The following is a 24,975-nucleotide window of genomic DNA, read 5'->3' on the forward strand; positions in this document are numbered from 1 at the left end:
CCAGATGTTCATTTGCAAACTTCAGACGGGCCTGTACATGTGCCTTCTTGAGCAGGGGGACCTTGCGGGCACTGCAGGATTTTAATCCATTACGGCGTAATGTGTTACCAATGGTTTTCTTGGTGACTGTGGTCCTAGCTGCCTTGAGATCATTAACAAGTTCCCCCCGTGTAGTTTTCGGCTGAGCTCTCACCTTCCTCAGGATCAAGGATGCCCCACGAGGTGATATTTTGCATGGAGCCCCAGATCGATGTCGATTGACAGTCATTTTGTATGTCTTCCATTTTCTTACTATTGCACCAACAGTTGTCTCCTTCTCACCCAGCGTCTTACTTATGGTTTTGTAGCCCATTCCAGCCTTGTGCAGGTCTATGATCTTGTCCCTGACATCCTTAGAAAGCTCTTTGGCCTTGCCCATGTTGTAGAGGTTAGAGTCAGACTGATTAATTGAGTCTGTGGACAGGAGTCTTTTATACAGGTGACCATGTAAGACAGCTGTCTTTAATGCAGGCACCAAGTTGATTTGGAGCGTGTAACTGGTCTGGAGGAGGCTGAACTCTTAATGGTTGGTAGGGGATCAAATACTTATTTCTCTGTGCACAATGCAAATAAATATATATAATTTTGACTATGTGATTTTCTGTTTTCTTTTTTATATAATCTATCTCTCACTGGTAAAATTAACCTAGCCTAAAAATTCTAGACTGTTCATGTTTTTGACAGTGGGCAAACTTACAAAATCAGCAAGGGATCAAATACTTATTTCCTTCACTGTATATGTGCATTGTGTGTATCTGTAGTGTGTGGGCAGTATTTATGTATATGTGCAGTATATATATGTGCAGTGTGTGTGCAGTATGTATGTGTGCAGTATGTATGTGTGCAGTGTGTGTATATGTAGCGTGTGGGCAGTATATATGTATGCAGTGTGGGCAGTATGTATGTATGTATGTATGTATGTATGTGTGCAGTGTGTGAATATGTAACATGTGTGCATTATGTATAGGTATGTATGCAGTGTGTAGATGGTGTGTGCAGTATGTTTGTATGTATGTATGTATTAGAAACAGGGAGAGAACCTCCAGCTCACAGGTCTGCGTCTCCTACAGCGTCACTCGGATCCCCGCGACGGCCCGTGCTAAGGAACAGCAATGTAGGAGAAAAAATGATCCAGCGCTGATAGTAATTTAAAAGGGAAATGAGAGTCCCATGTTTATTGAAGAAAGATCTTAAAATCGGAGGGGAGACGCAGTCCCAAGGTGCAAGTAGTCAGGGTAGATACCCAAGCCTACGCGTTTCGAACGCGATCTGCGTTCTTAATCATGGCAAGTATGTAAGTATGTGTGCATTGTGTAGATGTAGTGTGTGCAGTATGTACACTACCATTCAAAAGTTTGGGGTCACCCAGACAATTTTGTGTTTTCCATGAAAACTCACACTTATATTTATCAAATGAGTTGCAAAATGACTAGAAAATATAGTCAAGACATTGACAAGGTTAGAAATAATGATTTTTATTTGAAGTAATAATTTTCTCCTTCAAACTTTGCTTTGTGGGAAAGGACACAGAGACATAAGAGACTTTCTACGCCAGTTTTCACACTTTTTAAGAAATGGGGCGTGGTAAAGGCAAAGGGGCTGTGATTAACCCCAGAAAACTGGCGTCAATTATAGTGAAAGTCTACGCCAGCTCCTCGCTAACATAGATTTCACTCCATGGGGCATAGCAAGGTAGAGGCCCGTGCTGGACCTCATACTTTGCCCCCCTCCCCCTTCATCTGACCAAACCCTGGCCTCCCATTGGAGAGTTAAATTAAAAAAATATATATACACTACCGTTCAAAAGTTTAGGGTCACTTAGAAATTTCCTTATTTGCACAGTTTTTTTCAATGAAGATAACATTAAATTAATCAGAAATACACTCTATACATTGTTAATGTGGTAAATGACTATTCTAGCAGCAAACATCTGGTTTTTAATGCAATATCTACATAGGTGTATAGAGGCCCATTCCCAGCAACCATCACTCCAGTGTTCTAATGGTACATTGTGTTTGCTAACTGTGTTAGAAGGCTAATGGATGATTAGAAAACACTTGAAAACCCTTGTGCAATTATGTTAGCACCGCTGTAAACAGTTTTGCTGTTTAGAGGAGCTATAAAACTGACCTTCCTTTGAGCTAGTTGAGAATCTGGAGCATTACATTTGTGGGTCCGATTAAACTCTCCAAATGGCTAGAAAAAGAGAGCTTTCATGTGAAACTCGACAGTCTATTCTTGTTCTTAGAAATTAAGGCTATTCCATGCGAGAAATTGCCAAGAAACTGAAAATTTCCTACAACGTTGTGTATTACTCCCTTCAGAGGACAGCACAAACAGGCTCTAACCAGAGTAGAAAGACAAGTGGGAGGCCCCACCGCACAACTGAGCAACAAGACAAGTACATTAGAGTCTCTACTTTGAGAAATAGATGCCTCACAGGTCCTCAACTGGCAGCTTCATTAAATAGTACCCGCAAAACGCCAGTGTCGACGTCTACAGTGAAGAGGCGACTCCGGAATGCTGGTCTTCAGGGCAGAGTGGCAAAGAAAAAGCCATATCTGAGACTGGCTAATAAAAGGAAAAGATTAATATGGGCAAAAGCACGCAGACATTGGACAGAGGAAGATTGGAAAAAAGTGTTATGGACAGACGAATCGAAGTTTGAGGTGTTTGGATCACACAGAAGAACATTTGTGAGACGCAGAACAACTGAAAAGATGCTGGAAGAGTGCCTGACGCCATCTGTCAAGCATGGTGGGGATTTTGAATAAGGAAGGCTATCACTCCATTTTGCAACGCCATGCCATACCCTGTGGACAGCGCTTGATTGGAGCCAATTTCATCCTACAACAGGACAATGACCCAAAGCACACCTCCAAATTATGCAAGAACTATTTAGGGAAGAAGCAGGCAGCTGGTATTCTATCTGTAATGGAGTGGCCAGCGCAGTCATCAGATCTCAACCCCATAGAGCTGTTGTGGGAGCAGCTTGACAGTATGGTACGCAAGAAGTGCCCATCAAGCCAATCCAACTTGTGGGAGGGACTTCTGGAAGCATGGGGTGAAATTTCTCCCGATTACCTCAGCAAATTAACAGCTAGAATGCAAAAGGTCTGCAATGCTGTAATTGCTGCAAATGGAGCATTCTTTGACGAAAGCAACGTTTGAAGGAGAAAATTATTATTTCAAATAAAAAACATTATTTCTAACCTTGTCAATGTCTTGACTATATTTTCTCGTCATTTTGCAACTCATTTGATAAATATAAGTGTGAGTTTTCATGGAAAACACAAAATTGTCTGGGTGACCCCAAACTTTTGAACGGTAGTGTAAGTGAATACAGTGCAGTGAAATTCAGTGACTCACAGGTGACATCTTCTCAGAATGGAGTCGTTCATGTTCTCTTTTCTTCTTCATCCGACCCAGAACACCATGTTGACTCCCAGTCTTCTTCATCTCCAATGCCCAAGCGCGAACCACAAGATATGTCATGAAAGTGTTGATGTAACCTGTATACCACGTTCACGTGACCCAATGTGCCACGTCACAGCTTATTCAAATCATGGAAGCGTTCAGTCTACATGACTACCGCCCGTCATGGTGCGCATACCTTAGATCAAAATTTCGACATATAACTAACTCTAAACCTCATAAGCTAATTTTCTTTAGCTATTATACTAGGATGTACAATTCTATATTAAAATATTATCATATTAGTCATGTGTCCTACTATACCCACATCCAGCGATGGGTGGGATGGGTGAAACATAAAATAGTTTTCCATGAGTTTTGGACTGCGATGTGCTGCTGATCTCCCCTTTTGGGGGTAATATACAGGGAATATGGGGGTTATATAAGGGACTCCCATCATCCCTGTATATACCAGCCATCATCCCCATATATAACCACCATTATCCGTGTATGAACCAGCCTACCATTATCTCAGTATAAAATCTCCATCACCCCTGTATATACCATTAGGGCGGGCACTGTCAGCTTGCTGTGGCGTGCGGGCATTGTGGCTAAAGAAGAAGTAAATGGGGTGGGCATTGAGGACACCGTGGACCAATAGGATGCCTGAAATGCCGGTATATGGGAGAAGTCCAGCAGAATCTGAAAATATGCCTCCTGATTGCTTAGGCTGGGTTCACACGACTTATTTTCAGACGTAAACGAGGCGTATTATGCCTCGTTTTACATCTGAAAATAAGGCTACAATACGTCGGCAAACATCTGCCCATTCATTTGAATGGGTTTGCCGACGTACTGTGCAGACAACCTGTCATTTACGCGTCGTCGTTTGACAGCTGTCAAACGACGACGCGTAAAAATACAGCCTCGTCAAAAGAAGTGCAGGGCACTTCTTTCAGACGTAATTTGAGCCGTTTCTTCATTGAACTCAATGAAGCACAGCTCAAAATTTACGGCTGTCAGAGAAGCCCCGCAAAATGCGAGGAGGAGCATTTACGTCTGAAACAAGGCAGCTGTTTTCTCCTGAAAACAGTCTGTCTTTTCAGACGTAAAAGCCTGCTATTGTGTGCACATACCCTTAAAGGCTATGTACACCTTTGCACAGTTTTTTTTTTAATTGCCTTGTATGTATTTTGTAAAATAAATCACATTTCTAATTGGTCTACCATTTGTCTTCTGTACCTGCAGTGTATTTCAGTTCATGGCCAGATGCTGTATTCAGTTATCTCTCTAAGGCCCTGTTCACACCTGCGTTGGTGTGTTTCGTTGTTCTGCTCCATCAGTGGTGCAGAACAAAGGAATAACGTAAGCAACTGTTCCGTCGCACAACGGACACCGCCACCTGCCGACAGAACCCATTGACTTTAGTGGGTTCCATTGGCTTTCCGTCAGGCGGGGGACCGTGATTTTACCAGAGACAATAGTGCAGATGTGAATGAGGCCTTATCCGTCAGTCATCACCCTAATGGCAAACTGAGCAGCTCCTCCTTTGCAGGCTCATGAATAAGCATTTACTGTGGAATCTGCGCATGTGCATGGTCCTAATTACTGCATACCTCCTAACCGTCCCGGATATAGGGGGGTAGTCCAGGATTCTGGGCGCTGTTACGCTGTCCCAAGCGGCCGGTGGTATGTCTTGGTGTCAACTGTATCTGCGTCCTCAGGATGCAGATACAGTTTAATCCAATGCTAATTAAAGGGATCGTCAGCTCCCTGCTTCTGTATTAGTACCACTCGCCGAGGAATTCCCGGGCACAGCGCTACTTTAAGTGCGGAGCCCCTTGTCTCACTATCCATATATGAACATTGACGTCGGGGACTACTCCTGGAACGGAATCCACTGCCTTTGCATTGCCGATGGTCTGGCCGGGGATTCCGCTCCTAGGCGGAACCCCTGATGTCACTTTCCATATATGTACAATTACATCAAGGGCTCCTCCTGGAGAGCAATCCTTGGCCACATCGTGGCCGACGCTCTGGACAGAGATTCTGCTCCTATAGGGAATGCCTTACGTCACTGTCCATATATGGACAGTGACGGCAGGGGCTCCTCCTGGAGTGGAATCCCTGGGGGAGTGGCACCATCTACATGGGCACTGTGTGTGACACTATCTATATGGGCACTGGCACTTTATATGTGTGCACTGGTACTAGGGGTAGCTAAGGGGGCATTAAACTGTATGGGGGCAGCTATTTGTCATTATACTGTGTAGGGGGTCCTATGGGAACATAATAATGAGTGGGCTGAACCCGGTATGTGTGGGCGGAGATTACTTAGATTAGATACTTGAAAGTTGGTAGGTATGTTTACTGGTGTGTGCTGGGGCAGAGCGAGTGTGCCTACTCCAAATTTGCAGCATAAGGCAATGAGGTTGCTTTACCACATGCCAATGCTGCAATTTTGGGAATTGCTCCCTCTAGTGACCAGCACATGGAAATGTTATAAATTAGAATCTGATTTATAATATTTCCTGACTTGTGAAAAAATTAAAAAATTAAAACAATGTTTAATCACTTATATACTAACTGTTTAACTGAAAAAAAAAAATAATTCCTAGTGACACATTCCCTTTAATACTGGCGTTTCATACACCAGTCCTATTAAACAGTTTGCTGGAGTAAGATGCAACACATTTATTAACAGGCGAACGACTCTTAATAAATGTGTCGCATCTTTTAGCTGCAACGCGGCCTGTCATCAGTACTTTCTATGTGCCGCGGCCTGCTGTACATTTAAAGTACATTTTTAAAATGTATTTTATTGTCTGATTGGGGGGGCATACAGTCTGATTGGGGGGGAGGTATGGGTCTGGCACGGACCTTTGCCTTGTTACGCCCCCCAGAGATAAATCTGTGCGGCATTATACATATAGATTTCTGCTATAATTTACATCAGTTACTGGCGTAAATTATAATAAAATTGTTGGCCATTTCTGCTAAGCCCCGCTCATTTTTTGCCCCCAAAAATTATGACATTTGCGTATTTTGTGAATTTTCTACGCTAATAAACTGTTGTAGAAAGGTTAATATATTCCCCCCAAAGGCTACAGACCGTGATACAATATCTTAATGTAAGGATGTGTACACTTAATTGTGCTGCAACGCTTGTTGTCTCCATTCTATGTCAGTGTGGGAAGTAGATGTCCGGCCTTATGATTTTGTGATATGTAATAGACCCAGAATCCCAATCACCAAACCAAAGAATGCAAAATAAAGACACAAAACATTATAATTGGGTGTTAAATGGTCAAAACTTTTATTATATTATATGACCAAACCCAAAATGGCAAACCTCCGACTCACGAAGAGTCACCCTCCAGCACGCAGGAAAGGAAAAACCCCCTGTGGGGGAAACCTCTAGGGAAACCATGGCTGGAGGATTGCCCTTCCTCTAGGCTTAGAAGGTGCCAAAATATAATTTGTAACAGAATTTATACGTTTTCTCAGATTTTTAAGAAAAGACAATACAATGAACGATTGAGCGAACGAACGAACGACATAAAACACATAAATCGGCTGATCTGGATGGCTAGGCGGGTGTCTCTCTTCCTGGGCACCCATTAAAATTAATGGGCGATCCACGGATGAGACGGGTCCTCCAGATGCCTCCTTGTAGCATCTGTCTCCGCTCTGGCTAATAGAGGGGGATCTCCTGCTGGAAACCCCCCTCTATTACAGACAACCCGTATGAAGAGGATGTGATGAAGAAGTGGTCTGGGGTGAAGGGTTTCCCTGCTAGAACCTCCAAATTACATCAGGTCGGTATTGGTGGGGAAGTCAAGCTCAAGGTCCTCAGTCCCATCCAATATGGCGCTGAATGTGGCAGTAAAACTTTCTAATATGGAATCTTCTTTATGTCATAAACATTTGTATTTATGACATCAGCACCTTCATCATCATTACTACAGGAATTTATTACCACTGCACAACTCATACATTGTGACGTCACCCACAGTGGTCTGAAGTGTTAACCCTTTAATGACTGGAAATGAACTTAGTACAGAGGCCATAAAGCTGAATAGAACATATCAGCGGCCATAAAGGAAAAGGGATAATGCAGGGAGCATCTCCGCACAAGAACTATCCATGACAAAGAGTTCTCCAGGATGAGATAACTTATCTGCTTTCTCCAAAAACCAGCACCACACCTGTCCATAGGTTGTGTGTGGTATTACAGCTCATTACCATTCACTTCAATGGAGCTAACCTGCAATACCAGATACAACCTGTGGATAGGTGTGGTGCTGTTTTTGGAAGAAAGCAGCCATATTTTTATAACTCTGCACAGCTCCTGTTAGAAATAGTTAAAATAAAGTGGGGGGAGAAGGAGAAGAAGGGGAGAGGATAAGAAGAAAGTAAAAAAAGGGAAAAAGAGGAACTCTGAGGTAAAAGATATCAAACTAGACTGAAAGGAGTCTGCTGGAGGTGCCAGATGGAAAGACATATTTCTGCCATGGGGACCAGATTAGTTGAAATGTATCTTGAAGGGGGGCTTCAGAGAGTGGGTTTTAACCCCTTCCCGCCCTATGAAGTGCTGTTGCATTGAAAAACTATGCAGTTCATCTTCAAATGCAGCGTCACAAAAACAAATTATTTAGTAAAAAATAAAACTATATAAATGTGGTATCGCCATAATCGTAACGACACGCAGAATCAAGTTATCATGCAATTCATGCCACCCGATGAACACTGTAAAATCAAAACAGAAATGGCGGAATTACAGGTTTTTTGTTCAATTCACCCCACAAAATGTAGGTTTTTTTACATTGTTTTTTTAATACATTATATGGTACATTAGGCCGCAGGGTAAATTCCACGTAAACAGCGTCATTCGTCGGTTAACTGTTTAAATGATACCAGTTCAAGTGACCTTTATCGAAAAACACTATAAGACATTTTTTCCCAATTAACCTTTTAATTGGGGCTAGCATGTGTGATACTGTCTGCTAAGCCGTTGTATCTCAGCATATTATATGTGATACTGTCTGCTGAGCCGCTGTCTCCTATCAAGTAGCAGAGCTATCAGGTGTCATAGTCTTAGGGTTCACACGCAAAGTCAAAAATGGCTGAAAATTACAGAGCTGTTTTCAGAGAACACAGCCTTTGATTTACAGCCGTTTTTGAAGCTGTAAACGTTTTTTGAGGTGTTTTTTTCTAGCTGTTTTTGGAGCTGTTTTTCCATTGACACAATGAAAAACATCTCCAAAAACGGCTCAAGAAGTGACATGCTCCTTCTTTTTACGTGCCGTTTTAAAATACAATAGGCAGATGTTTGAAGGCATTGGGCTACCGATTTTTCAGGCGTATTTGAAGGCGTTTACGCTCCGAAATACGCCTGAAAACACAGCGTGTGAATATACCCTTATAGATACGCTGTCTCAGATATATATATCTTTTTTTTTTGTTTTTTTTTAGGGGTGTGGGCAAAACACATGTCTTGTGGCACAAAACAGTCTGATTAGTGGGGGAGATACAGGGTCTGGCTTAGGCCTTTTGTTGCACACTCAATGTAAAATTGTACACTAGCTCGGAGCTGGCGTTGATTTCTGCTTTACATTACGCCCGTTACTGGCGTAAATTATAGTAAAATTGTCGGCCCTTTCCGCAAAGCGCCACACACTTTTCAAAAAAGTGCCAAAGGCAGCGAAAAGTGACCGAAAACTTTCCTGCACTTTTGGGATTTTTCTATGCCAGATAAGAGGCTTAGCAAGGTTAATAAATTCTCGTCTAAGGCTACAGACAGTAATACAATATCTTAATGCAAGGATCTGTACACTCAGTGTCTGACTGAGGTACCTTGGACCCACCAAAGGAAATAATTCTTGGGGGTCTACCCTTCAACTATATAGAAATAATTTAAACACTCTTAAATGTGTACTAAAAACGTGTGTTGTAAAACAAAGACCAGTATTCCCACCATATTGTGACAGATATCAGTCCTACACAGGCATTCTGCAGACCATATAAGTGAATACAGTGCAGTGAAATTCAGTGACTCACATGTGACATCTTCTTAGATTGGAGTCGTTCACGTTCTCTTTTCTTCTTCAGCTGGCCCAGAACGCCATGATGACTTCTTCCAGTCTTCTTCATCTCCAATGCCCAAGCGTGAACCACAAGATACGTCATGAAAGTGTTGATGTAACCTAGATACCACGTGTAATGACTGGGTAGGGATACAGACAGGTGAGCCCTAATCTACCCGCCTCTCAGTCCCTGCCTACTTGCACGGCCCGTCCTAGGCGACGGCGTACAACTGGGCGACGGTCCCTACGCTCAATATGTGCACGACAGACAAACAGACAAGTGTACACAGAAGCTAAGGGAAATGGGGCAGTTGCCCACGGCAACACAGTGAGCAACAGGCGTAGTGAACGAGTCGAGTCAAAACAGGAGTGTACCAGGTACCAAACACAGAGCAGGAGCGTAGTCAGTAAAGCCAGGGTCAAAATGAAGCAAGGTCAATAATAATAGCAGGAGCAGCAGAGCCAGAAAACAGGAAAGAATCACAGGCAAAGACAAGCAGGAAATGAAGGTATAAATAGACCGAGGCCGGGAGCTAGAACCGTCTGGCCAGGCTGTAATAGGTTCTCCCACTCCTGAGCCTACCAGCCTGAGTGGTAGCAGATCGAGTCACTCTATCAGACCTAGGAGCAGGTGCAGACTGATTAACCACGGGCGTCGACACAGAAGCTGTGTCTGGCAGATCCTTTACACCACGTTCCCGTGACCTAATGTGCCACGTCACAGCGTATTCAAATCATGGAAGTGTCCAGTCTACATGACTACCGACTGTCATGGTGTGCAAACCTTAGATCAAACTGTTGACATATAACTAACTGACTCTAAACCTCATAGGGTAATTTTCTTTAGCTATTATACCAGGATGTAGGCGGAGGAGTAGGCTAAGAGAACGGAAAGTGGCCGAGGCGGGAGTGGGGCCAGAGTGAATATGACGCTTGACTGGGGTCTGGGGAGGGGAAGGGGAGAGAGACAGGTGGGAAGGTGGGAGCAGAGGGGCAACATGAAAAAAATTATTAAACTGAATCTACTGCTTTAAAACAGTCACTCACCAAGTTGCGGAGCTGGCCCCTGCATGGATCCCATTCCTTTCTACAAACCAATTAACGCTAATCATAACCTTGATGAGCGGCGGCTGCCCACTTTATTTTACTTTTGTGGCCAGGCCCCTGACAGTAGTACCAGCGGTACTACCCTGATGGCAGGCCTGTTTGCAGGAGTACTAGCCAACTACGTCACAGATAACCCAAGTTTCAAGACCATGCAAATTTATGGATTTTTGGCATCCCATGGAATATGGGAACAATAGGGAATTCTATCAGTAAGTATTCTGCCTGTTTGTTGGCTAATACTCCTGATCCAATTCCTTCTTCTAGCAGATTTTTTAAAGATTCCTTACATGCGGTGCTTGGTTTCGCCACAAGTTTGCGATATGTCGATTCATTGTCTAAAATGGTATGAACGTGTCTGGGATATAAAGAGGAATCTAGAACAACTCCTGCTCCGTAAGATTTGGAGGACACAGTTATACGCTGGATATATGGTGAGCCCCTCTGTGTTTTCACCGTCAGCCCTTATGTGTACATAGTGAACCTTTTAGAAGGTTAATCTTTACCCGCTAAGGTGGAAGGGTTGGTTCCAATGCCTAGTTATGGTGGTGTCTGAGGAAATAAAGGTCCTTTTAGACGTCCCGATACTGACCATGAAAACCAGCACCAATCGATGATACAACGTGTCACAAGGAGCAATCATCGTTAATGTATGGGGGCAAACAATCGTTACTACACCAGACCCCGCACCGATCTGCCAGTCCAGCTGCCTCCGGGCACTGGACAACACTGCCGGAAGCAGATTGCTCAGATCACTGCATAGCAGCCGTTCGGCAGAACTGCAGCTCGGCCTCTATTCTTTGACCGGAGCCATCTACTTCCGGCAGTGTTGTCCGGTGCCCAGAGGCAGCTGGAGTGGTGGATCGGTGCGGGGTCTGGTGTAGTAACGATTGTTTGCCCCCATACATTAACGATGATTGCTCCTTGTGACACGCTGTATCGTCGATTGGTGCTGGGTTTCATGGTCAGTATCGGGACGTCTAAAAGGACCTTTATTTCCTCAGACACCACCATAACTAGGCATTGGAACCAACCCTTCCACCTTAGCGAGTAAAGATTAACCTTCTAAAAGGTTCACGCACTGATCATATACTGATGACCTATCCAGTGGATAGGTCATCAGTTGTCAGAACGTGGAAAACCCTTTTAAAGGGAAGGTGTCACGGAAATGTTTTTTTTATATATATATATATATATATATATATATATATATATAATATTGCTTTTAGTATGTCATTAAAATAAATTGTATTTATTTGTGTTTTTTTGTTGTACGTTTTACTTTTTTCCTTCTTTTACTTCTCTATGGGGGCTGCCATTTTTTTTTTTTTATCTCTGTATCTGTCCATTAACGACACATACAGAGATGGAATACGGCACATACATTCCCATAGAGAATGCGAACGGGAGCCGTTCCATTCACTATAGTGTATGCCGTCTGTGTGGGAACGGCGCATGCGCCACTCCCACACAGATCAAAAGAAAGGTCTTTAGTAGAGCGACATCCAGCGCTATTTTCATGTGGACCGGAAGCCACGGCCGGACAGTAAGATGACGACTTCCGGTCGCGGCTTCCGGCCATATGTTGAAGGCAGCGCAGATGCAAGGACTAGGAGCGGCAGGGCGGAGGCGGCGGCAAGAGCAGGTAAGTTATGTTTGTGTATGTGATGTGTGTGTATGTTAGTGTTATACTTTCTGCTGAGCACTGTATCTAATCTTCCTACACTGTGCATTCGCTCAGAAAATGGCGGCACACAGTGTAGGAGGTTTGAAGATTCAACCCCCTTCTTTCTCCTGGCACTAGGCAGGATAAAGGAGGGGGGATTCTGTGAGGACACTAGAGCGAGTTTGTCTACTACAAATTTGCAGCATAAGGCAAAGAGGTTGCTTTACCACATGCCAATGCGGCAATTTTGAGAATTGCTCCCTCTAGTGACCAGCACATGGAAATGTTATAAATTAGAATCTAATTTATAATATTTCCTGAAAAAAATAAAATAAAATTTCTAGCGACACATTCCCTTTAATACTGGCGTTTCATACACCAGTCCTATTAAACAGTTTGCTGGAGTAAGATGCAACACATTTATTAACAGGCGAAAGACTCTTAATAAATGTGTTGCATCTTTTAGCTGCAACGCGGCCTGTCATCAGTTCTTTCTACGTGCTGCGGCGTGCTGTAAGAGCCTGAGGGAATCCGGGAGGGAGAATCGGAGTGGTGAGGTAAGTACATTTTTAAAATGTATTTTATTGTCTGATTGGGGGGCAAACAGTATGATTGGGGGGAGGTATGGGTCTGGCACGGAACTTTGCCTTGTTACGCTCCCCAGAGATAAATCTGGGCCGCACTATACATATAGATTTCTGCTATAATTTACATCAGTTACTGGCGTAACTTATAGTAAAATTGTTGGCCATTTCTGCTAAGCCCCGCCCATTTTTTGCACCCCAAAAATGTCAACATTTGTGTATTTTAGTAAACTGTTGTAGAAAGGTTAATATATTCCCCCCAAAGGCTACAGACTGTAATACAATATCTTAACCCCTTCCCTCTTTAGCCACTTTTGACCTTCCTGACAGAGCCTCATTTTTCAAATCTGACATGTGTCACTTTATGTGGTAATAACGTCGGATTGCTTTTAGCTATCCAAGCGATTCTGAGATTGTTTTGTCATGACACATTGGACTTGATGTTACTGGCAAAATTTGCTCGATATGTTCAGTATTTAATTGTGAAAAACACCAAAATTTAGCGAAAAATTGCAAACATTTGCATTTTTCTCAACTTAAATGTATCTGCTTGTAAGGCAGGTAGTTATAACACACACAATTGTTGCTAACTAACATCCCCCATATGTCTACTTTAGTTTGGCATCGTCTTTTGAACATCCTCTTATTTTTCTAGGACGTTACAAGGCTTTGAACTTTAGCAGCAATTTCTCACATTTTCAAGAAAATTTCAAAACGCTATTTTTACAGGGGCCCGTTCACTTGTGAAGTGGCTTTGAGGGCCTTATATATTAGAAACCCAAAAAAAGTCACCCCATTTTGAAAACTTCACCCCTCAAAGTATTCAAAACAGCATTTAGAACATTTCTTAACCCTTTAAACTTTTCACATGAATTAAAGCAATGTAGGGGTGAAATTTACAAATAAATTTTTAATCCATTTTTATTTATAACACAGAAAGTTTTTCCATAGAAATGCAACTCAATATTTATTGCCCAGATTCTGCAGTTTTAGGAAATATCCCATATGTGGCCGTAGCGTGCTACTGGACTGAAGCACCGGCCTCAGAAGCAAAGGAGCACCTAGTGGATTTTGGGCCCTTATTTTTATTCGAATATATTTTAGGCACCATGTCAGGTTTCAAGGGCTCTTGTGGTGCCAAAACAGTGGAAATCCACCAAAAGTGATCCCATTTGAGAAACTACACACCTCAAGGAAATTATCTAGGTGTATACTGAGCGTTTTGACCCCGCAGGTTTTTTGTAGAAATTATTGGAAGTAGGCCCTGAAAATAAAAATCTACATTTTTTCAAAGAAAATGTAGGTAAAGCTAATTTTTTCTCATTTCCACAAGGACTGAAGGAAAAAAGGCACCACAACATTTGTAAAGCAATTTCTCCCGAGTAAAACAATACCCCACATGTGGTAATAAATGGCTGTTTGGACACACGGCAGAGCTTAGAACGGATGGAGCACCATTTGGCTTTTGGAGTTCACATTTAGCATGGATGGTTTGCGGAGGCCATGTCACATTTACAAAGCCCCTGAGGGGATAAAACAGTGTAAACCCCCCACAAGTGACCTCATTTTGGAAACTACACCCATTGAGGAAATTATCTAGGGGTATACTGAGCGTTTTGACCCCACAGGTTTTTTGCAGAAATGATTGGAAGTAGGCCCTGAAAATAAAAATCTACATATTTTCAAAGAAAATGTAGTTTTAGCACATTTTTTCTCATTTCCACAAAGACTGAAGGAGAAAAAGCCAGCAAAATTTGTAAAGCAATTTCTTCCGAGTAAAACAGTACCCCACATGTGGTAATAAATGGCTGTTTGGACACACGGCAGGGCTTAGAATGGAAAGAGCGCTATTTGGCTTTTGGAGATCACATTTAGCAGGAATGGTTTGCGGAGGCAATGTCGCATTTGCAAAGCCCCTGAGGGGCAAAACAATGAAAACGCCCAAATAGTGACTCCCTTTAGGAAACTACACCCCTTGAGGAATCCATCTAGGAGTATTGTGAGCATTTTTGCCCCATAGATGTTTTATAGAATTTATTAGAATTGGGCAGTGAAAATAAAAACAATCCTTTTTCTTCAATAAGACGTAGTTTTACCGCAAATTTTTGGGATTTCTCAACAAATAATGCAAAAAAAGAACACAACATTTGTGAAGCAATTTCTCCCGAGTACGGCAATACCCCATATGTGGTCATAAACGGCTGTTTGGGCACACGGCAAGGCTCAGAAAGGAAAGAGCGCCATTTGGAGTGCAGATTTTGCTGGATTGGTTTCTGGGCACCTGTGGGACCAAAACTGTGGATAACCCACAGAAGTGACCACATTTTGGAAACTACGCCCTCAATGCATTTACCTAGGGGTGTAGTAAGCATGTTAACCCTGCAGGTGTTTTGTAGAAATTAGTGTGCACTCGATGTTGCAGAGTGAAAATGGGATTTTTTTTCCATAGATATGCCAATATGTGGTGCCCAGCTTGTGCCACCATAACAAGACAGCTCTCTAATTATTATGCTGGGTTTCCTGGTTTTAGAAACACCCTTCATGTTGCCCTAATCTTTTGCCGAACATTCGACCAGGCTCAGGAGTGAAAGCGTACCATGCAAAATCGAGGCCTAATTTGGCGATTTATAAAGTATTGGATCACAATTGCAGAGGCTCAGATGTGAAATAATAAAAAGAAAGCCCTGAGAAGTGACCCCATTTGGAAACTGCACCCCTCAAGGCATCTATTAAGGGGTGTAGTGAGCATTTTCACCCACAGGTATTTTCCATAAATGATTGCGCTGCGGGTGGTGCAAAGTAAAAATTGATATTTTTCTCTAGAAATGCCATTTCAATGGCAAATATGTCATACCCAGCTTATGTCACTGGAGACACACACCCCAAATTTTTTTAAAAGGGTTCTCCCGGGTATGACAATGCCATATATGTGGAAGGAAACTGCTGTTTGGGCACACTGTAGGGTTCAGATGGGTGGGAGCGTCATTTGGCTTTTGGAGCGTAGAATTTGCTTGGTAATAGTTTTGTTTGGAGTGTTTCCGTTTATAACGTGGGGCATATGTGAGCTGGGCAGAGTACATCAGGGGCATAGTCAGGGGGTATAATAATGGGGTAAAAAAACAATAAAATAATCCATTTATGTGTGTTACGCTGTGAAGCAATCCTTTCTGCACAGGCCAGTGTCGCACTGATATATGGCGTCCTTTCTTATGCCCCTTTTGGTCCGCATATTTGCAGTTTGGGGAATTTTGCTGTGAAGTGTTGTCCTGGTATAATACGGGCACCCTCGCTTCCAGCAGATATGTTTGGGCCCTCCCCTTCCTGGTTCCCTAATTTTAGATCCTTGATAAATCGCCTCCTGAAACAGAGGAAATGTTCCCCTCGGGCACAACTGCATATTTTTTATTTCCTGACTTATTGGAGCCATAACTAATTTTATTTTTTCATAGACGTAGCGGTATGAGGGCTGTTTTTTTGCAGGACAAGCTGTAACGATTATTGTTACCATTTTGGGGTACATGCGACTTTTTGATCACCTTTCATCCTATTTTTTGGAAGGCCAGGTAAACAAAAAAACGCAATTCTGGCACAGCTTTTTTATTTTTTTTTATACAGTGTTCACCATGCGTTATACATTACCAGTTAACTTTATTATGTGGATCCGTACGATTCCGGAAATACCTAATTTATAGAACTTTTTTATGTTTGACAACATTTTGCACATTAAAATTGCTTTTGTAACAAGGATGTATTTTTTCTGTCGCCAAGTTGTGAGAACCATATCTTTCCAATTTCTTTGTCGACGGAGCTGTATGAGGGCTTGTTTTTTGCGAGACAATCTATAGTTTTTATAGGTACCATTTTTGGATACGTGCAACGTTTTGATCACTTTTTATTCCAATATTTGTAGGGCAGAGTGACCAAAAAACAGAAACTCGGGTATAGTTTTTTACAGGTTTTTTTTACGCTGTTCACCGTGTGCAATAAATAATATAATATTTTGATACATCAGGTCGTTACGGTCGCGGCAATACCAAATACGTATGGTTTATTATTTTTTTTCAATAATAAAGGACTTGATAAGCAAAAAAGGGCGATAGTGTTTTATTTTATTACTTGAAACTTTTATTGTCTTCAAACTTCAATTCTTTTCATTTTTTTTCTAATACTTTGCACTACCTACGTAGTGCAATGTATTAGATCTGTCAGTTATTCACTGACAGCAAGCCGATTAGGCTTCGCCTCCCGGCGGGGCCTAATCGGCTTCCGTAATAGCAGAGCAGGAGGCCATTGTGTCTCCTGTTGCCATAGCAGCAGTCGCCAGTCCTGATTGCCTGTCAGGGCTGGTGATCTGCTAGTAACCACTACGATGCAGTAATCGCTTTCGATTGCTGCATCGAGGGGGATAATGGCAGGGATTGGAGCTAGCTCCGGTTCCTGCCATTAAAGGTGGATGCCATCTTTCCGGCGGCTACGGAAGCCGATCAGGCTCCGCCGCGGGGCGGATCTTGACCGTCTTCCGTATTAGGCAGACCGGGAGGCCAGTATTAGGCCTCCGGTTGCCATTGCAGCCACCGGAACCCCGGCAATTTCATTGCTGGGGTTCCGATGAGCTGCAAACACCTTAAGTGCAGCACTCGCATTTGAGCGCTGCACTTAAGGGGTTAATGGCAGGGATCGAAGCTAATTTCGGTCCCCGCCATTACAGCCGGATGTCAGCTGTAAGATACAGCTGAGATCCGGGGATGATGGCACCGACTCAGCTTCTGGGCCGTTGCCAAACATTTGGCGTATGGATACGGCAATTTGCGGGAAGTCATAACTTTCCATGGCGTACCCATACGGCAAATGTCAGGAAGGGGTTAATGTAAGGATGTGTACACTTAATTGTGCAGCAACGCTTGTTGTCTCCATTCTATGTCAGTGTGGGAAGTAGATGTCCGGCCTTATGATTTTGTGATATGTGATAGACCCAGATTCCCAATCACCAAACCAAAGAATGCAAAATAAAGACACAAAACATTATAATTGGGTGTTAAATGGTCAAAACTTTTATTATATTATATGACCAAACCCAAAATGGCAAACCTCCGACTCACGAAGAGTCACCCTCCAGCACCCAGGAAAGGAAAAACCCCCTGTGGGGGAAATCTCTAGGGAAACCATGGCTGGAGGATTGCCCTTCCTCTGGGCTTAGAAGGTGCCAAAATAGAATTTGTAACAGAATTTGTAAGTTTTCTCAGATTTTCAAGGAAAGACATTACAATGAACGAACGACATAAAACACATAAATCTGCTGATCAGGTTGGCTAGGCGGGTGTCTCTCTTCCTGGGCACCCATTAAAATGAATGGGTGATCCACGGATGAGACGGGTCCTCCAGATGCCTCCTTGTAGCATCTGTCTCCGCTCCGGCCAATAGAAGGGGATCTCCTGCTGGAAACCCCCCTCTATTACAGACAACCCGTATGAAGAGGATGGCATCACTGTGATGAAGAAGTGGTCTTGGGTGTAGCGTTTCCCTGCTAGAATCTCCAAATTACATCAAGTCGGCATTGGTGGAGAAGTCAAGCTCAAGGTCCTCAGTCCCATCCAATATGGCGCTGAATCTGGCAGTAAAACCTTCTAATATGGAATCTTCTTTATGTCATAAACATTTGTATTTATGACATCAGCGCATTCATGATCATTACTGCAGGAGTTTATTAACACTGCCGCCTCATTCATTGTGACGTCACCCACAGTGGTCTGAAGTGTTAACCCTTTACTGACTGGCAGTGTACTTACCACAGAGGCCATAAAGCTGAATAGAACATATCAGCGGCCATAAAGGAAAAGGGATATTGCAGGGAGCATCTCCGCACAAGAACAATGCATGACAAAGGGTTGCCCAGGATAAGATAACTTGTCTGCTTTCTCCAAAAACCAGCACCACACCTGTCCATAGGTTGTGTGTGGTATTACAGCTCATTACCATTCACTTCAATGGAGAAAACCTGCAATACCAGATACAACCTGTGGATAGGTGTGGTGCTGTTTTTGAAAGAAAGCAGCCATATTTTTCTAACTCTGCACAGCCCCTGTTAGAAATAGTTAAAAAAAAGGGGGGGAGAAAATAAATTAAAAAAAGGTAAAAAGAGGAACTCTGAGGTAAAATAAATCAAACTAGACTGAAAGGAGTCTGCTGGAGGTGCCAGATGGAAAGACACATTTCTGCCATGGGGACCAGATTAGTTGAAATGTATCTTGAAGGGGGGCTTCAGAGAGTGGGTTTTAACCCCTTATAGCCCTATGAAGTGCTGTTGCATTGAAAAACTATGCAGTTCATCTTCGAATGCAGCGTCACAAAAACAAATTATTTTGTAAAAAATAAAACTATATAAATTTGGTATCGCCATAATCGTAACGACCCGCAGAATCAAGTTATCATGCAATTCATGCCACCCGATGAACATTGTAAAATCAAAACAGAAATGGTGGAATTACAGGTTTTTTTTCAATTCACCCCACAAAATGTATGCTTTTTTACATTTTTTAAAATACATTATATATTACATTAGGCCGCAGGGTAAATTCCACATAAACAGCGCCATTTATGGGTTAACTGTTTAAATGATACCAGTTCAAGTGACTTTTATCGAAAAACACCATAAGAATTTTTTTCACAATTAACCTTCTAATTGGGCCTAGAATGTGTGATACTGTCTGCTAAGCCGTTGTATCTAAGTAGACCTAAGTAGACAAAAGTCGATGGTCCAGCGCAGTCAGGTTTAAAACAGAACGTAGTTCCAATTTTATTTGGATGGTTAAAACAAGATCATTCCCGAATGCAAGGGTGAAAATGTAGGTAAGGTGCCTACGCGTTTCAGACGTATACCACGTTCTTCCTCATGGCTTTAATGCTAACAACTAAATGTCAGAACGAGGTCTATATCTGGTTGCCAACAGGTGAAAATTAGTGATGTCACACAGAAAAGTGGTGCTGTCCAGCATAGTAGTGCTGAACTAGGGAGACGCCTATAAAGCATCAGTATTCTATGAATAAAAGCTATCCAGCACGGTGGAGCTGTCCAGCAGAAGTGGCGCTGAAACAGAGAGCTGGTGATAGAACATCACTGATCCACTAGTAAGTTATGTGCTTATAGCGTTGATTGATGAATATTTATAAATAATAAAATGAGGGATAACAATGACCCAAATCTATCCTAGAGTAGTGGATAGAATATTAATGCTAATTTCTGTTTATTAGGCTGTCGGATATAAACCTCTGAAATACTCACATCGAAAAATTAAAACATGAATAGACGCTAAAAAATACATCATTTAACCCCTTAGTGACCACTAATACGCCTTTTTACGTCGGTCACTAATGGGCTTTAGGCTAGGCTGATGCCTTTTCACGTCAGCCTAGTCTAAGTCCTGCACGGGTCTCCTGTGCAGGCAGGAGCCGGGGCTCTGCTGTCTGATGAAGTTTACTTCGATCGCGGCCGTTTAACCCGTTAAATGCCGCCTTCAATAGCGACCGCGGCATTTAACTTTGTTTACCGAGGGAGTGCGCTCCCTTTGTCACCCATCGGCGGCCCGCGAATGAAATCGCGGGTCTCCGATGGGGTGTCATGGCAGCCGGGGGCTTGATAAAAGCCCCCAGGTCTGCCCTGGACATATTCCTGTTAGGACGCGCCGGCGGCACGTCCTAACAGATTGCCTGTCAGATTTACACTGACAGGCAATAATGCTCTGGTATACGAAGTAAAAAAAAACGCAAAAAACCATGGCGAAATTGCAATTTTTTTCCATTGCCCCCCAAAAAAGTCATAATAAAAATGAATCAATAAGTCCCATGCACCCCAAAACAGTACCATTCAAAACTACGTCTCGTCCCGCAGAAAACAATCGCCCAAAAAATCACTACATTGATGGAAAAATAAAAAAATTACGGCTCTTGGAAAGCGACGATGCAAAAGCAAATAATTTTAGTTCAAAAGTGTTTTTATTGTGCAAAAGTCGTAAAACATAAAAAAACCTCTACATATGTGGTATCGCCGTAATCGTACCGACCCATAGAATAAAAGTAACATGTTATTTACGTCGCAAAGTGAACGGCGTCAATTTAAAAACGCATAGAACAATGGCGGAATTTCAGTTTTTTTTTATAATCCCCCCCAAAATGGTTAATAAAAGTTAATATAAAAATAATAAGTATGTACCCAAAAATGGTGCTATTAAAAAGCACAACTAATCCCGCAAAAAACAAGTCCTCATACAGCTATGTAGACGAAAAAATAAAAAAGTTATAGCGCTTTGAATGCGACTATAGAAAAACAAATAAAATAGCTTGGTCATTAAGGCCTAAAATGGGCTGGTCACTAAGGGGTTAAACAGTTTAAAACAATACATGAACTGGAAAGAAGGGGAATTATGTATTGGTCTTCAAGGATAATTAGTATTGGAAAATGTGTTTTCCTTTGTATACTAGACCGTCAAACGGGAAATCAGATGAGATGGGGGAAGGACCCGTTAATATGGATAATTAGGTGTCATCTGTAAAAGCCATGAACATTAACAGGTATTATTGATTATTAGGCCATATTAGATTCTACCGATCATTTCATAGATTCTTTTACTATTAGTGGAACATTAATTCTTTTTTTAAGTTCAAACCTTTAGGAAACCTCGTTTTTAGTGTAAATATCCAGTATGCTTCACGTGATAAGATTTTATGTTTGATGTTCCCCCCTCTGGTTGGAGTTTTGACTTTTTTTCTGGCATAACATCTCAGACTTGTAATTGATCTATTATGGAAGGTTATGAAATGTTTTACAACATTGGAGATATTGGTGAGGTTAGGATTTCTTATATAGCCCAAATGTTCTAGTATCCTAGTTTTACATTTGCGGCTGGTGCAACCTACATACATTAGATTGCATTCCAAACACTCCACAATGTATATCACTGCCTCACTGTTGCAATTAATGTAAGTTTGAATTGAAAAATTTGTATTGTTATCTGAATCTCTGAAGGTCTTAGTAGGCTTAGCATATGAACAGATTTTGCATGGATGCGATCCGCATTTAAAGAAACCCGTATATTGAAGCCATGTCAGTTTGGGAATGTTTGAGGAAAATATAGAAAGAGACAATAGATCACCTAAGGAAGGAGCTTTTCTGGATACAACACGGCAACCATCTTTCAAAATATCTGACAGAGCCTCGTCTTACATTAGAATGGCTACATTTTTATGGACGATTTTCTTTATTTCATTAAACTGACTACTGTGTTGTAACACCAAAGTAGGTACGTTTAGACCAGTATCTTTATTATTATGTTTTGGCTCTAGAAGTATATATCGGGGCTTTGTTTCTACAATGGAGGTTGCTCTTTTGAGGGTCCATTCTGCATACCCTCTTTTGCGTAGTCTCCTACAAATTTGCTGTTGTTCCACCCGGTAATTGGGGTCGTTACTACAATTTATTTTTGCTCTGTACATTTCTCCCACTGGGATTGATGAGATGGTTTGTCTGGGGTGATCGCTTGTAGCATGCAAGATAGTGTTCCCTGAAATCGGCTTACGGTATGTTTTAGTGTTGATTATTTCCCCTGCATGTCCTTTGAGTTCTAGGTCCAGAAACTGGATAGTATCTTTTTGTGAAAAATAGGTAAATTTCAATTTGAATTGGTTGTCATTAAGATAATTGATGACATTTTGGATATCTGACATATTGCCTTCCCATATAAATAGCAGGTCGTCTATATACCTTGCATACCAGTTAATAGATCTGCCAAAAGAGTTATCACTAGAAAAAATGAAAAGTTCCTCCCACCAAGCCATCACAAGATTAGCCAAAGAAGGGGAGAATTTAGCTCCAATTGATACTCACTTAAGTTGTAGGTAAAACAACCCATCGAACTGGAAGAAATTGTGTGTCATCAGGAAGACAAGGACCTCTAGTGTATATGATTGTAGCTCAAAGCTGTAGTTGATGTGTTTAAGAAGATGATATTTTAGTGCCCTATGGGCTATTTCATGTGGAATGCTGGTATAAAGTGAGGTCACATCACAGCTCAGCCATGTAAATTTATTTTCCCATCTTTTTTTGTGAAATGAGCATAACACATCTCTGGTGTCACGTAAATGGCCTGGGGTTCTTAGTGCAAGGGGTTGTAACAAGGAGTCTAGCCATTCAGATAGTTTTTCTGTTAGTGATCCTATCCCTGACACTATGGGGCGCATAGGTGGGGGGTTTATGCCTTTATGAGTCTTGGGCAATGCGTGCATGATTGGAATTTGAGGGACATTGGACCATAATATATTCTGCTTGTTTACTTGTTAATACGCCACTACCTAAACCATCGTTTATTCGTTTGTTGAGCTTTTTTTGGAGCATGGATGTTGGATTACATGTTAGTTTTTATATGTGTCTGTGTCTGCTAGAAGTTTCAAAATTTGGGTTTTGTACATTTCCCTATCTAGCACAGTGATACTGCCCCCTTTATCCGACCTCTTAATAATAATACCCTTGTTATTTTTTAACAATTTTTTTGCCATATTCACCTCTTTAGAGATATTAAAGTTCTTATTGCAACACTTCGAATTTTCAGATAGTTGCTGGAGATCCTTTTCAATTGCCCATTGAAATCTGTCCATAGAGTCTGTCCTGGATGCCAGAGGATAGAAGCTTGGATTTTTCGTAACAAAGTCCGCAGAAAAATGAATATTTCTTATAGGAAGTTCTGGGTTCAGACTCTCTAAGCATTGGATTGCCCTATGTTCCTCAAACGATAGTGATCTATGGTCATGGATGTTTGTATTGGATTCTCTGAGATAAAAATCTTCGGAGTCTGTTGTCATTGAGAGCGTATTATAAAAATGCCTCTTTACTGTTAAATTCCTTACAAATCTATTAATGTCCAGAACTGTGTTGAAAGAATCGAACATGCGATTAGGGGCAAAATTGAGGCCCAACGACAGAACTTTGACTTGTGCTGGAGTCAGTTCGGATGAGTAAAGGTTGATCACATTAATGCTGAGTGTGGATTCCTGCGGTTCCGTAGGCGGCGGTTTTGTTCCTGGTCTGTTTGGGTGATGTTTCCTACCGCCCCTCCTTTCCCGTTTTTTTACTTCCTTGGTTTGCTGACTGGTTGGTATCTTTGGGAGTATAGGTTCCTAGAGTTATCACTATCTGAGGCTTCATTAAATACTTCAATTGAATCAGGTTCCGAGGAGCTGAAACTGACTCTATTCAGACATACTTAGCATTGGTGGCAGAAGCAGGAGCCATAGCAGGTCGTTGGAGGAGAGAGACAGGACAGGGGAGGTGAGCCAGTTCCTGGTGGTGTGGGAGGCAGGCAGGCATGCAGGTCCCAGCTGGTGGTGAGGTCATCTTCAGCTAGCTCCAGCTATTTAACCCTGTCGGTACGCTCGTAGCGGGGGATGTGGCGCTTGCCCCTGGCTAGCATGGGTCGGCATGGTGATAATGTATCACCAGCCGACTCATGAGCGCCCGCACGAGACAGTCCGTGCGTGCGGGAGACTTGAAATGGAGACAGGGGATAACTATCCCTTGTCTCCATGGTTTCCAAACAAAGCAGGGCCATGCTAATTGTCCTGCTTCGCTTAGAACCGCATTCATGACCAGGGCTGTTGTTGGTACAGCCCTGGCTCATGATACATTATATGTATTATACACCACATATATATTATATATATGTGTATATATATATATACATATACACTGTATATATACACACATATACATACACACTATATATATATATATATATATATATATATATATAGGGACACTTCCCTTTACAATCCCCCTGTTGTCGGGGACTCGACAATGCAATTTGGGGAAGTGTTTGTGGGGTTCTATTTACCCCCTCAACCTCCCTGGTTACTGGTAATGGTCTGAGATGGAAGGAAGTATACTATTGGACCTAGATACTCGACATCAGCTATCTCCTCAAGGACATCTTCCAGCCAGTCCTCTGACTCTGGAGTCTAGTGTCCAAAGAAACTAAACCTCAAAGTTCACAGAATGAAGATGAAATTAAATCTCATAGTCCATAGAACGAAGTTGAGA

The sequence above is a fragment of the Rhinoderma darwinii genome, unplaced genomic scaffold (genome assembly GCF_050947455.1).
Source record: "Rhinoderma darwinii isolate aRhiDar2 unplaced genomic scaffold, aRhiDar2.hap1 Scaffold_130, whole genome shotgun sequence".
Lineage (NCBI taxonomy): Eukaryota > Metazoa > Chordata > Amphibia > Anura > Rhinodermatidae > Rhinoderma > Rhinoderma darwinii.